The following is a 15,447-nucleotide window of genomic DNA, read 5'->3' on the forward strand; positions in this document are numbered from 1 at the left end:
GTGGCTTACCCCATTCACCACTACGCTGGCCCCTATCCTTTATGTATCTGAAAGTGGGTGGTCACCCTCGGATGGCCTCCTACCTGGCTCTGTTCCTCCAGCTCAGTTCTGTGGTCGCCCTCTGAGCTCTCCTTAGCTACTAGGCTACGCCCCTAGTAGCGCACAGCCATGGAGCTCTGGGCTTTAAACATCACACAAATGGTCCTTCTGACCCCCCTTAGCCAAGATAAACGTGATTAAAATCCCACCGTCTAGACAGCCAGTAGAAACTTGCTCATGAGAATCTACTTAATGGCTTTATAATGACGCATTTCCCAAGAGTTCGATCTACAAGGCGGTCGAGGGAAGCGGCCCAGGTCTACCATTCCTACCACGGAGCGCCCTCTGCTTCCGCTTGAAAGCATCCCGTCTGCCTTCCAGCCAGGCCTGGACAGGCAGCCCGGCAGCTCCACGAGGAGCCATGGTCCCTCTCCGCCTCCCCTGAGTGCACGGCCAGGTTGAGTCCAAGCCCACCGGAGCTCTGAAGCCACACCCTAGGACTTGTGGCAGCCGCTCCTCTCTGCCCTGTGGCTGCTGTTCACTCATACCTCCCACTCTCTGTGGCCCAAGGAGGTTGCGCAGCCACCTGGACCATGCCTTGAAGGGGTGGCTTGATTGTCCGTCTCCGGGTCCACTTAGCACGGTGCCCTACACACAGAGAACACTCAGCGTGCATTTAGCCACTTGCTTCTTCCCAGGTCCCTGGACCTCCCCGACCTGAAGCTGGTTCCAGGCACTGCCCTGGTCCCCTCACTCCACAAGAGCGACCCCAGGCTTCCCGGATCCTCCCCTAGCTTTGCAGGTCTTGTCCCCCACACTGCGGTCAGCTGCTAGCTGCATTCCGAGCCCCCTGGTCCTCCTGAGGGCCCTGCACAGCTGCCATGCCTACAGTGGATTCTCAAAACGGAATCAATGGGTTTGAAAATACTTTGAAAATAGGAAGTGCCGGGAACATGTAGAGCAAACCAGCAGCAATACGGATGAGTTGTGTTTAAAGGACCAGAAGAACTAAGACTAGTGAGAGGAATGGGGAGGTAAGCAATGACTTTAAAATATTCAACGTGAGTGAATTGATTATGGGATCACAGGAGAATATTTCATCTTTCTTAGCAAACACTGATGAGGTATGTTGTACACTATAGAGAACAAAATGGATTTCTCTAGTAGTATATTTATGATTTCTATTCTACTTACTTCCTGACAATTTGCACGACGCGCAACACGTCGTCAGCCAGGAAAAGAGAAAGAAGTCTTTCTGCACTGGTCCCGCTTTAAGTCTGTGTGATCTCTTGCCCTCTCCATCGTCCGGGTGTGGGAGGAGGGGCTTCATACAGACCATCTATAAAGTGCTGCCCAGCTCAGACAGCCCGTGGTTTATTGAGAAACACCGAAGCAGCCTCCTTCCACGTGTCCTACAGGGACGCATTTACTTCCCGTGCAGCTTCCCATGGCGTGTGGCCCGTTGTCTGCCATTCATGCACGGTGCTTTTCCCTGCCTGGACCGTGAGACTTCCCAGCTCAGGTCTGTGTTGCGTTCAACTTTGTGCCCCCCTAACCCAGAGCCTGGCACATGGCAGAAGGCCAAACTCTGGGAACAGACCAGAGGTGCTGAAGACGGGGGATTGGGAGGGCAGGCTCTAGCACAAGGGCTTGTCTACGTGGAAAGGATTGTACTGGGAGAAAGAGTTCGGATCAGCCCATCTGAAAACTCTCTCAGGGGTCTCACCTGAGGTCGGCGGAGGCACTGAGCCTACACCGGCAGCAGGCCTTCCCTGCACTTGGGATTTTCTGCTCATGTTTGCTGTCTGACCTCTCTCTGCTTAGTAGGACTCCATCTGGCCATCTCTGCTATGGCCTGGGAAAGCAGTAGAAGATGGTCCAAGTCCTTGGGCCCCTGCACCCACGTGGGAGACCTAGGAGAAGCTCTTGGCTCCTGCCTCCAGTTCGGCGCAACTCCGGCTGTTTGGCCCATCTGGGGAGAGTGAACTAGTGAATGGAAGACCTCTCTCTCTCTCTGTCTTTCAAATAAATAAATAAATAAATAAATCTTTTTAAAAAGTCCATGTAAAAAATCTGCATCATGAAAAAAAATTTGCCTGGATCTCAAAAAATTTTTGCTCCAAAGTGAACTTATCTTTCGATTCCACTTTTCACGAACTTTTGGAAGTATCCTTGTCATAAGACCATTTCAACTGCCTTCCCGACTTCTCCTTGGAACTCCATTCAGCATCTCACAGGAGGGAGAACGATGACTTCTGCCTGTGTCAGACCTGCTGGCCCCTCTTGGGAAGCCTTTTTCTCGTCTTCACACAGAGGGTGATTTAAACATTCCTTTGGTAGCCTGTGCCTCTTTATTTGCCAGGGTGGCAGAGACTATTTTTAAAGAACAACTCATATGGTCTCATTTATCCTTCTCCTGCCCCAACCCCAACAGACGCACACGTCCGGGATTTCCTCCTCCCCGGGGCCCTTCCTCTCCCGTCCACACAATGGGGGCTAATCCCATCACTCGCTGCTTCCAGGAAGGGTGTTGCAGCCCAAGGCTCACAGCCAAGATTTCATTTCCTGCAGCAATGTCACCGAGGAGTAGCAAGGGACAAAACTGGAAGAGAACCCAGGTCAGCTTAGGGAGGCTTGAAATGCCGAATGCGCCGGCTTCCTCTTGATCCCCGGCGACTCTGGCGTGCCCAGAGAAATTGTTAAAGGGGAACTGTGTTCTCCTGTCTCCATGGCTGCGGTTGGACTGTGAGGAACGGGGAATGGAAGAGAGGTTAGCAGTGGGCAGACCAATCCCGAGGCTCTGGGGAGAGGTGATGAGAGCTCGACTTTAGGCAGCTCCAAAGAGGATTTTACAAAGGAAATGGATTGAGGCGCGCGGGGCGGGGGGGTGGAGGTGCTGGGAGGGTGGGGAGGAGAGGATGGGGGGTGGGGGGTGGGGGGTGCTGGGAGGGTGGGGAGGAGAGGATGGGGGGTGGGGGGTGGGGGGTGCTGGGAGGGCGGGGAGGAGGGGATGGGGTGGGGGGGTGGGGGATGCTGGGAGGGTGGGGAGGAGGGGATGGCTGAGGGGAGGTGGCCTGGGGAATATGTGTGTCGCTCCCCCTCTTCGCGGAGGAACGACACTAAACCCTGCCTAGGCTTCATATCCGAGTCATGGCACCATTATGTCGCTCCCCGTCTTCGTGGAGGAACGACACAGGACCCTGCGCTGTTCTTTTGTCTGCTCGGCCCTCCCCCGGTTTGCTGCTGGTTCTTCCCGGGTTGGCTACTGACCCTTCCACCTCCGTGGAAGGGCGGTTCCCCCTGCCACTTTCCCCACTTCCGCGGGGGAGCGGCACACTGCCGGCCGGCTCTCTCGGGGGCTGCACAGGTGTTATTCAGATAGATGTTCCTCGTGCATGTTGTCTCTCTCCTCCTTTATAGTCCTCTTCCACCAATCCCAACTCTGCTACCCACACGCCGAGTACGCTGCTCTCCTCCAATCAGGAGCAGGATCAGCTCCTGTAGGTCATCACTCAAGTTGGCGAGAGGCAGCTGCATAGAAGTTGTTACTCCCTTCTCAGCGCCATATTGTGGGAGAGCAGATGCATAGAATAAGTCTTAATTCCAGTAACAGTCTAGTCCGGGTTGCTCCCCACAATGTGGAAGCAGAAGCAAGGCAGGCTAAGGGGCCAATGAGGAGAGGGAGTGGAGAGTGCTGTTCGGGGGGGGGGGGGGGCATCCACTGAGTTAAGGAGCTTGGAGGACATGCCCAGGGATGTGACCACCGGGGAACTGGAATGGCAGGTCTGGGGTCGGGGAGGCTCCAGACTTGCAAGCCAAATGGTGAGAGAAGCAGGTGCAGGAGGCTCAGAGGGGTTTGTGCCTCAATGTATGGCTGCAACCTCTCTGCACGACCTGCAGTAGTTTTTAATGCATGATGAGAACTTGCTGCAAGGTCCTTCATGACCTGGCTTCACCCTGCTCTTCTAGAAGCATCTTCCTCTCCATCAGATACCCTGACACCCCTTACATATTGAACTGGATGTGTTTTAATTTTCATGCGTCTGCACAGAATGCTTCTCCCTTAAAAAGCCAATTCATTCTTCAACGAGTCCAACAGAGTCGTTCCTGGTCACCCCCGCAGCTGACGTTTTGAGTCCTTAGATCTCTGGGTTTGAACTGCGATACCTTTTCCTCTGGGATACTCCTCTACCCACACACCTTGTGCTGCCTCCGAACCCCCAAAACTTCGTGTTTCCAAGAACAGACAGAGCAAAGTGCACAGATAAGCCAGCTCTTGGCTTTGTTTTAAAAGTCAAGGATGTGGAGTTATAAGAAGTTGCACTTGGGGAGGACACTGTGGTACAGCAGGCTGAGCCACCACTTGGGACAGCCACAACCCATATCTGAGTGCCAATTTGAATCTCAGCTACTCGGCTTCCCATTCAGCTTCCTACTAACACACTTGGGAAGGCTGTGGATGTTGGCTCAAGTACTTGGGTCCCTGCCAACCACATGGGAGTCTCTGATGGAATTCTTGGCTTCTATCCTCAGCCTGGCCCAGCCTCAACTGGTGTGGGAATTTGGGGGAGTGAACCAGTGAGTGGAAGATTCATTCTCTCTCTCTCTCTCTCTCTCTCTCTCTCTTACTCTGCCTGCCAAATTAAATAAATCAAAAGAAAAAAAAAAAGAACCTGGACTTTGGCATTTACATTTTGTGTAACAGATAGATTAGAAAGTCTAGATTATGGCTAATCCTCTGCCTGCGGCGCCGGCACCCCGGGTTCTAGGGTTCTAGTCCCATTCGGGGTGCCGGATTCTGTCCCGGTTGCCCCTCTTCCAGTCCAGCTCTCTGCTGTGGCCTGGGAAGGCAGTGGAGGATGGCCCAGGTCCTTGGGCCCTACACCTGCAGGGGAGACCAGGAGGAAGTACCTGGCTCCTGGCTTCTGATCAGCACAGTTGCCGGCTGTAGCGGCCATTTGGGGGGTGAACCAACGGAAGGAAGACCTTTCTCTCTCTGTCTCTCTCTCCCTCTCACTGTCTAACTCTGCCTGTAAAAAAAAAAAAAAAAAAAGTCTAGATTACAGCTGGGCCTCCCTTCCCCACAGGAGCTGAGGATTCTCCGTACTGAGGGAGGTGCCTGCTGAGAAAGAGGCCGAGAGCCTAGAGCGGAGGCCTGCAGGGAGATCAGCCTCCGGGGCAAGGCCTGCTCCGGTGGCCCTCCTAGGCCCTGCGGCGCCCCTGGCTCCAGCCCACCACTCCCTGTTGGAACGTGGCCGGGGACTGTCTCTCGGGGGCGACTCCTGCCAGGGTAGCGGACTTTGCTTGGCCTCTCTGGGTTGCCATTTGGATGACCCCCTCTCCCACACCCTGGACTCCACTGTGGATGCTCCACCATGCCAAGTGGGCGCCCAGCACCCTGAGGGCTGCTGGTGCTGGGAGCTTCCCCACTCCACGTCTGCACTTCAGGGACGAGACTTGGACACAGCTCAGTCTCCTTCCCGCAGAAAGACGCTCTGCTAGGGGCTTCTCTGTCAGCCTCGGGTTACAACCTGGCCCACGGGCATGTGTTTCACGTGTGGGGAAGCTTCTGGCTGCCTCTCCAGACACCCACCCCACACAATACCCGCCCACTCCACTCTCTCCCACCAGGCTGCTCAGTTGGGCTTCAGCCTCTGGCTTCTGATGTGGTTTGAGGAGTAGGAGAGGCTGGGTGGGAGATTGGAGGGCGGGACAGAGTGAGGCCATGGCAGTGGTCTCTTGGGTGACCCCTCTGACTGCTGAGCTCACAGAAGCCCTCCTGGCCTGGAACCCCCCCCTTCCCATGTTCCTTCCAAATGGGGGCAGTAGCAACCTCTCTGTAACCAGCAGCCTCATGGTATCTCCCTTGTCTCTTGTTTCCCTGTACCCTGCCTGTATCTTCAAAACTGGTGCCTCCATTCAACCATCCTTGGATTGATTATCCCAAGGCAGAGGAGACGTCTGTGTTCCGCCGGAACCCCATTGCACACTACGTTTTCCAAAGGTGGTGGCAATAATCTCTTCCGTCCCACAGCTCTTCTGATGATTCGTCCAGTGACATCCGAATGGCTCATAGAAGGCCGCACTTGGGACACTTTGCTTTGGAGCCTCAGCTGTCTCGTGAACAGTTTGACTGCCATGACGTGAGGAAGCCCAAGATAGCTCACGCAGGACACCACATGGAGACTGGTAGGCACAACATTCCTGGCCAGCTCCCAGCTGCTTTGGCACCACCCACCCCAATCCGACCACCAGTACAGGTGGGACTGGAGCCAGCATTACCTGACGGAGCCCTTCCCAAACTCCTAGGCCATGGTCCTATGGAAGAGACTGGACTGATTGCTACTGCTTTAAGCTGCCACGGTTGGAGTAATTTGTTATGTAGTGGCAAACAATGAGGAGAGACCCTGACTGACACATGACATAAACCTCTGGGGAGGCCAATGGAAGATGTTGCTGTGGGTCTCCTGGGACGAAGGGATTGCGCCTTGCCATGTTCTCTAGGGTGGCTATCACACAAGAGCCCCTCCGGAGTGCTTGTGAGTGCATCCAAAGGACATGGCTAATTGGAGGCTTGGTCCCAAGTAAGATTCGGATGCTCCCGTCTCCTGAGAAATTAAAAAAAAAAAAAAAAAGGAGAAAATCGCATCATTGGCTGCATGAAAGAAAGACTGTGGATTTTGCTTCTTCCACTTACAAGTGTGACTCTTTGGACCCCCGTGAGCAAGACCAGATGTCCCTCAGAATGCAGATATTCTTTTAGGATGATTTTTGCATTGAGGAGCTAAGCTCCAGTTGTGCCAAAATGAGATCCTGGACTTGCGCCCAAAACTTATCGAAAGCCCCACATGAAGTGTGGTCTCGTTGCTCTCTCTGATATGCACTTGTGTGTTTTGTCAGTTCAAGGCCAGAAAAAGAACTGTCTCGAACTGGGAAATGGAGTTAGATGCGGGGAAAGAGGCCACTGCTTGGATAACTTTTCTGAGATGATGGGTTTGGAAACTGAGTATGCCAGAAATTTCCTGGAAAGTTTATTTTTGCTGAGTTTGAAGCCTGACTTCAGACCATTAGAGCTCTTGGATAATGCCAGTTTGTTCAAACATGCAGAGAGCCAGCTGTCCCTAGAAATGAGCTTATCTCCTGCCAACCGCGAATTTTGTGGTCTGGCTCGCCGATGTGCTTGAACACTGAACTTTTCAAACAAATTGTAAGTAAAGGTCAGAGAGATGCTGCGTTGCCCAGATGCAGGCTGACCCGAGTGCATCTGGACCAGGGCCTTTGCCGGGTGATTCGTGAACCCGTGGACTCTGGCTCAGGCCGTCTGGGAGAGGCTGAGCCTGCGCAGGTGAGGCTGACGCTCCTGTTGCCTGCATTTGGGGAGCATTCTTCCAGAGGGCCTGGGTGACTCATCCTGGGGAAAGTCCCCACCTCACCCGCCTCGTGCCTGGCGCACCTGCATTAGACTGTCTTCCCAGTGGGTCTTAAAAGTGGTGTTCTTTTTTTTTTTTAAATTTTTTTTGTTTCAAATGAAAATACCCTGCAGTTGGGGTGGTGGTATAAGAAGGTTCTCCACCTGAATGTATTCATTGCCATTGTTAAAGAAAAAATTATCCAAACACTTGTTACCGATGATAAGCAGGCTTTATTCAAAGGGGTGGGAGGCGGACATGGTGACAGGTACAGGAAACAAGGCAAGTGTGGGTGGTCAGTGGATGCAGAATGACCAAGAGCCTCAGGGGTAAAGGGGTTCCAGGCAGACAGACTTGGTAGGCACATTGCTGAAGGTGCCAGACTGGTAAGATACCAAGAGCAGGAGGTTCTCACCCACCTCACTCAGCAGGTTCTTGCTCTACCTGGGTTTTACAAGGACAGAAAGGGAAGCCCAGAGTCGAGCAGAGCAGCCTCCCTTGTTTGGGTCCAAGGAGGGAGCCTTTGTCACCGTCTGAAATAGAAATAAATAATAACAACAAGCTTGCTGAAATCAACACTCGGCAGGCTGTGCTGCAGGGGCGTGCCGCGTCGCACTGTCACCCAGCCCTTACAATCCGCTGGTCCCACTTCGCCCTTCTCAGACAAGTGAGGGTGCTGGCCCCAGGCTTCCAGCTGGGTGGAACAGCACTGAGATTGCTGTCAACCCCCGAGGCCCTGGGGCCCGAGGGGGAGGGGGCCGTAGAGCTGGAGGGCCAGGTCCCAGACTGCCTCGCCAGCCTGCTTGTGTTTCCCGGGACAACATGGGTACGTGTTCATCCTAAAGGGGTATTATCTCCCCCCCTCCCCATTAAACCAGTGACCTGTGTCTTTCTTGAGCACTTACCAACCTTGCCGTGACTCCAGACTCCATGCTAGGCCCTGTGGTCATATGGCCGGGTGCTCCACCCTCTTGCCTTCCAGGAGCTCAGAGCTTCCTAGAAGAGGTGGCACCGTCTCTTGGCCCAAATGACAGAAACAAAGAGTAACCACAGGCTGCTGATCACGTGGCCATTTTCATCATCCCAGGGTGGATTGGTTTCAAATGAACCCATTCCACAGCCGCTGTCCCCAGTACATCACACTCTCTGTAGGAGGCTGGGAACATGACATTGACGTCCCTGGCGTATTCCTCTCTCCGCGTCTTTGCTTAATCTGCGTGTCCTCTACAGTGCCTTTCCACCTCTCCCCCTTCTCCGAATTCTACCCTAAATGCCTGGGTGCATGGCCATTTTCTCCTAGAAGGCTGCCCACAGCGCCCAGTGAAGTCCCCCATCACGGACTCTCGTGGAGCGTCTCACAGCACAGGCCACGTGTGTCTGAACTCACCTAGGGTGACCAGCAGCCCCGTTTCCCTGGGATAGCTTCCTAGCCCATTACATTCCTATTGTTGCAAGAACAAATAATCACAAATGTCTGTTAAGCTTGTACACCCACAAGATGCACAGGCTTGAAGCGACTCAGGGTCTCAAAGGCTGTCAGTCTGGTTCCAAGCTCACTCAGGTTGATGGCAGAAAGCATCGCTCCCAGTGGGCTGAGGTCCCCATTTCCTTACCAGCTGCGAGTGGAAGCCATCCTCAGCTCCCGGAGGCCAGCTGCCTTCCTTACCATACAGCCCCCTCCATCTTCAGAGCCTCTTATTTCCAGCTCCGAGTCACCCTCAGTTCTCCGACTCTGAACTCAAGACTCACATTTGAAGGCCCAGCCAAGAAAATCAAGGCTACCCAGCTTGTCTCCCTATCTTCAAATGTTTAAAAAATTCTTTATTTACTTGAAAGGCAGAGGGAGAATGGGGGGGGAGGGAGGGAGAGAGAGAGAGAGAGAGAGAGAGAGAGATTTCCCACCTGCTGGCTCTCCTCCCAAATGCCCATAATGACTGGAGCTGGTCTGGGCCAAAGCCAGGTGCCTGGAAATTAGTGCAGCTCTCCCACAGGGGTGGCAGGGACCCAACCACGTGAGCTTTCACCTGCTGCTCCCAGGGTGTACAGTAGCAGGAAGTTGGAATCAGAAGTAGAGCTGGATGCAAACCCAGGCGCTCACTCCAATATGGGGTGGGGGTGTCCCAATAGAGATTTTTTTTTCTTTTTTAAAGACATTATGTATGCATTTGAAAGGCAGAGTTATGGAGAGAGAGAGAGAGAGAGAGAGAGAGAGAGAGAGAGAGAGATTGTCCACCCACGGGTTCACTCCCCAAATGCCTGTCATGGCTGGGCCAGGTCAAAACCAGGAGCCTAGAACTCCATCCAGGTCTCCCACATGGCTGCAGGGACCCAAGCACTCGGGTCATCTGCTGCTTTCCCAGACCTTTAGCAGGAAGCTAGATCACAAGTGGATATTCTGGGGCTCAAACTGGTTGCCCACATGGGATGCCAGCACTGTAGGTGGTGGCTTAACCTGCTGTGCCACAAGCTTAACCTCTGTGTCAAAAACTTGCCCGTAATCTCCCTATATTAAAATCAACCTAGTTACGTCTGCAAAATTCCTTCACAATGACATCTAGATTTAAAGCTTACTTGAATAACTGGAAAAGACATAGGTACAACAGGGGCCAGGAATTTTAGGATTTATCCTAGAATTCTTCCTCCCACAGTTGGCATGCAGAACATTCGGTGCTAAAGCTGGAAGTCCCTGGCTGATTGCGATGGCTGGTCACCCGACAGCACATTCAGCAAGCTCAGCACTGGTCATTCATTTCTACTGCCCGCTCCTGATCCTAACCCGGAGCTCTGCATGTGACAGGTTCTTGCGGGACACCCTGAATCAGGGCCAGATGCATTAGTGCCACACACAGCGTGGGCGCCAAGCCAGAAAGCCCGGCTTCAAATTCTAACTTAGTACCTTCACGATCTTTGACTCAACACCTAAACTCTTGCAGCCTTGTGTATTTATTATTATTATTATTTCTTCTCCTAAACAAGTAGAGGGACAATACTAAGACACTGACTACGAGGATTAAATGCAGTTGTGTTTGTTAAGCACTGGACTCCAGGCTTGATGTGTAGTATTTAGTCAGCATTGCTATCCTTGCAGCGACCATACCGGAGCTAGCGGAGTGCCAGGAACAGCGATCGCCTGGGTTGTCACATCCAGGCCAAGGTGCAAGGTGAAGTGCTGCCTGGCTGATGATGCATGGTCCCCCCCACCCCCCACCCTGTGCTTTGAAAAATGGCAGCGTTTCCCTGCAGTCATGTCCTGGCCAACCTAGGTAACTGAGCTGTCCTCCGAAAATTCCTGCGGTAATTTAGTGCCAGAAGCACATCTTCCTTCAATTTAGAACTTTTGGGTGGTATAGCAGGACAGATGTTAAATATTTTCTGCATGTGACTCCAGAGAGGAGGGGGTGGGTGGGTAATTCGGAATCCTTTGAACCTCTTAGGGTCTCTCTGGATGAAAGGTGCATGTTGAATGTGGCATTTTATAAAATTAAAAGAAAATAATTTTCTGCAAAAGCAGCTGTGGGGGCTCTGCAGACCAGAGGGACGTCTTGAAGCGATCTGAGCACCTCCGAGCCCAGGGCCTTTTGCACGACATCTGGAGCCGGCGCATCCGACGCCATACACGGCAAGTCAAGGATGAAGTTGTTTATGGAGGAATTCCTCAGTTTCAGGGCATTTCACAGCAAAAAAAAAAAAAATCTTCTCCTAGTGCAAACTTGTGCTATGAAAAGCATCCTAATGGGATTTATTGTTTCAGTGAAAATAATTTCAGCTTTACATGGTTCTTTACAAAACAACGGGGCAGACACAAACAAAAGACACCCAAACTTCCGCTTCTCCTCTTCCTCCTCTAAAGTACACAGCTTCAGCCTTAAAGGGGGATTTACTGCCTTTGTCCTGAATCCAGCCAACCAGGTGGCCACACAATCAGCAAAGCAGCAACAATTACAGACGTTGCAATTTTCTACTTCGCTGCTATAAACAAACAGAGCAATGGGGCAGACAGGGCCTGGAACATCAGCAACTTGAATAGAAAAGGAAGACAAACAGAACTGTGTCCCAGGATTTAAACCAGGCCTCTGGCAGCTCCAGCAGTTAAAAAAAAAAAAAAAAAAGAAGGCTTCCCTCTCCCCTTCTCCCTGCAACACAAATGTTCCAAGGAAGGGTCCCCTAATGCCTAAGCTTAGCGGAGCTTAGCAAACTGTAGCAGGGGCCATGGTGACTCCCATGATGAATCCCTGGAGTAAGCTGTCCGGGAGACAGCTGCCCCCACTGCCTGCTCCTCTTACCCTTCCTGGAGATAGTCAAGGACTTGGAGTAGAGAGAAAATTGAAGACAAGGACTGTCCTTTTGGTCCAGTTTCTTTACGAGACTTTGCATTTCCCATCATGAACGTGATTGTTTGAAAAAAATTTTTTTTTGACAGGCAGAGTGGACAGTGAGAGAGAGAGACAGAGAGAAAGGTCTTCCTTTACCGTTGGTTCACCCTCCAATGGCCAGCGCGGCCGGCGCACCGCGCCTATCCAAAGGCAGGAGCCAGGTGCTTCTCCTGGTCTCCCAGGGGGTGCAGGGCCCAAGCACCTGGGCCATCCTCCACTGCACTCCTGGGCCACAGCAGAGAGCTGGCCTGGAAGAGGGGCACCCGGGACAGAATCTGGCACCCCGACCGGGACTAGAACCTGAGGTGTTGGCGCTGCAGGCGGAGGATTAGCCTAGCGAGCTGCGGCGCTGGCCTGAAATATTTCTTCAATCTGTGAGATGCTTGGCTTTGCCTGCCCTTGTCAATTAAAGGAAAGTTCTGGGGGAAGAGGGGTAACCTAGCAGGGAAGACACCAGTGCCACACCCAGAGCCCCCGGTTCAGTGGCTGGCTCTGAGCCCCGAGTCCAGCTTCCTACAAGGCAGATCCTGGAGGCAGCAGAGACGGCTCCAGTGGCTGGGCTCCCGCCACCCATGTGGGAGACGTGGGCTGAGTTTCCTGCTCCTGGCTTCAGCCCCAGCTGTTGAGGGCATGTGGGGGATGAGCCAGCCATGCATGGGACCTCTCTCTCTCTCTCTTTCCTGCTTTCAAAGAAACACATTTTTTCAAAAAAGAAAGGTCCACCCTCACATAACTTTGTTGTAACTTACAGTAGTCTGTTTTAAAGTGTTTGTCTCTGGTTTTCTCTGGACTGGAATGGACTTCAGGGGCCACTTAAGCCCAGGGCTTGAGGCACATGGCTGGTTATTAGCACCTGCCAGGAGCTTCCTGGACCTACAGAATCAGAATCTGGGGGCTGATCCAAAAATCCGTTAATGGGATGGATCCTGTTGGTGGACTTACATTTTGGATTCGTGACTTCTTTCTTTGCGAACAAAAGAAAACAGTGTGGACTCCATCTGCCATCCCTCCAGTTTTGCCGCTGCAGTCAGCTACGGGGGAGGGGACAACAGTTTTGGACTCAGAAATTCATGTGAAACGGCTTGTCCGTGATTGAGCAAACCAAGGTCCCCACTTCCGGCTGTTGATCCTCTTCTTCTTTATCCTCTTTCCTCTGTCCCACCCCCCCTCCATTTCAGTCCCCCTCCTCCTGCTGGTCGCCAACAGCAACACATACATTTCCTGCCCTAGAGGCTGGCACGCCGGAGGAGGAGGGCCCGGTGAATGGTGGCATTCACGGTGCAATGATGTGATGATCACAGCTCGGGTTTGGGCACCTGGCAGGAGGTCAGGGGTGTGAAACCACCATCTGGATTGCGTATGCAGTGGGCAGTTTCCTGCTAGTGTCTCCTGCCACAGTCATTTGATGTGGCCAAGCTAGCGACAGTTACAGCTCATTCTGAGAAGAGAGTGGGTTTGGGGGTCTCAGTGTTGAGCTGGTGGATCTGCCACTACCCAGCCTCAGGAGTGTTTCTTATTCCTGCCCGATAGGCCTCAGCTGCAGCCTAGGGGCTCTAACGTGACTGTAGCAGCCAAAACAAACCCCACCAACTTCAACCCCACCAGTTCCTACTGCACCTTATTTCATTTTTTTTTAAAGATTTTATTTATTTATTTGAGAGGTAGAGTTACAGAGAGAGAGAAGGAAAGACAGAGGAAGGTCTCCCATTTGCTGGTTCACTCCCCAAATGGTTGCAACAACCAGAGCTGGACCAATCCAAAACCAGGTGCCAGGAGCCAGGAGCTTCTTCTGGGTCTCCTATGTGGGTACAGGGACCTAAGCACTTGGGCCATCTTTGACTGTCTTTCCAGGTCATCAACAGGGACCTGGATCCAAAGAGGAGCAGCTAGGACTCTAACTGGTGGTCATATAGAATGCTGGCGCATTATAAAGCAGGGATGCTTTATAAACTTTTTGTTTAGTCTGCTTTACCACAGCACTGAGCCCTACTTATTTCATTTTTTAAGCACCACAATTTTGTGACCTGGGTTCCTCCTACATTCATTGCTATGCTGAGCCATATTGGAGAATGAGGCAAGAGGAAAGAGTTATAGATCCTGTCTGCAATTAAAATGTTTGTGTTTCACACATCATGATTTTTTTGCATTATTTTTTACTTTCAAAATATTTCATTAAAAGTTTATTTACTTCACTCACTGACTTTTTTGATGCCCCTTCAATTTTGCACGCTAGTATTGCTTAGCCTCTGACTCTCCCAATGCGATTTCCTGTGGTTCGTGACCGAGTTCTAAGTCCTGCCATTTCCTCCTTGTGATCCTGGGATCTTCTTCTCCTTTCTGGTCAGGATGAAGGCAGCAGCCCCCAACGTGGCCTCCTGCTTCCCCCCACTCTAGACCTCCATTCTTCTCTTTGCCCCGTGGTTCCAGGGTGACTTTTTTGAATGTGGCTGCCACATTGGGTTGGCCTTCCATCTTCTCCGACTCTGCCCCCTGGCGCAGAGCAGCCCTGGCATTTGGGTGCGGTTGGCCTTGTCCCAGTTCTGGGGGTGAGCCCTGGTTGGTGAGACCCTCAGCAGCAGGCTTAGAGTGGCTCTGATCGCAGTGAGACGCTGGATGGCCCTGGGTGGCTGCAGGGAGAGAAGAGCCCTTCTCTCTCCTTGGCTCTGAGCTGGGTAGTGTGCAGATGTCAGGCCCAGACATGCTATGGAAGTTTGACTGCTGGGAGAGGAGGCAGCCGGGGATGAAAGTGACACGTGATGGGGAGTGGAGCTAAGAGAATAACAGAAGGGATGGATTGAGCGGAATCTGGAGCCCCCTGCTTCTAGATGTGTCCATGCTGCACTACCGGAGGCTGTTGGTAGTGCTCCTCCCTGACACAGCTGCACAGTTGTCCGTGGATAGATGATGCCGTGGTCTGAACGTGACTCCATACCCCTGAAACCCATGGTAAAGTCTGGATTGCCGTGGTGGAGGTGATGGGTGACGGGGCCTCATGTGACTAGGGCGTTAGAAGGGACCTTGGGAGTGAGCTCTCACCCTGGTGGAGCTGGAGTCCTCACCGGAAGAGCTAGGCTGCCCCTCACATACAGGCTCTTTCCTGGCCACCTGTGCACCTGTCACCGTTCACCATGCTCACACGCCTCCCTGGAGGCCGGCACCAGGCTCTTGGATCACCCAGGCTCCTGAACCATGGCCAAACAAGCGTCTTCCCTGGCGACGTTGCCCAGTCTCGGGCATTCTGTAGCAGCAACGCACCTGAGTAGGAGAAACTAGTATTTAGCCAGCTCTCCATGACTGGGCTTTAAGATGATCTCCATTGCTGCCCGTTGTTATGAACAATGCTGCAGTCAACATCTCTGTAGCTGGCTTTTTTTTTTTTTTTTTTTTGCATATGTGAAATATTTTGTAGAAAACAATGACAGAACGTGGAATTGTTCAGCTGAAGGCTACATGTACATTTATTTGAACGGAAAATGCCAAATTATCCTCTGAAAAAGGATAAACTGCCCTGGTAGAATTTAGGAGCCGTCATGGGAGAACCGGTCAATGTGCGGAACAGCACACGTGCCAGAGAGTGCAGATGTGAGCCCCAGCTTGCAGTGTGCAAGCAGGGTCCCGGAGGGCCT

This window comes from Oryctolagus cuniculus, chromosome 4 (assembly GCF_964237555.1).
Source record: "Oryctolagus cuniculus chromosome 4, mOryCun1.1, whole genome shotgun sequence".
NCBI classification, from domain to species: Eukaryota; Metazoa; Chordata; class Mammalia; order Lagomorpha; family Leporidae; genus Oryctolagus; species Oryctolagus cuniculus.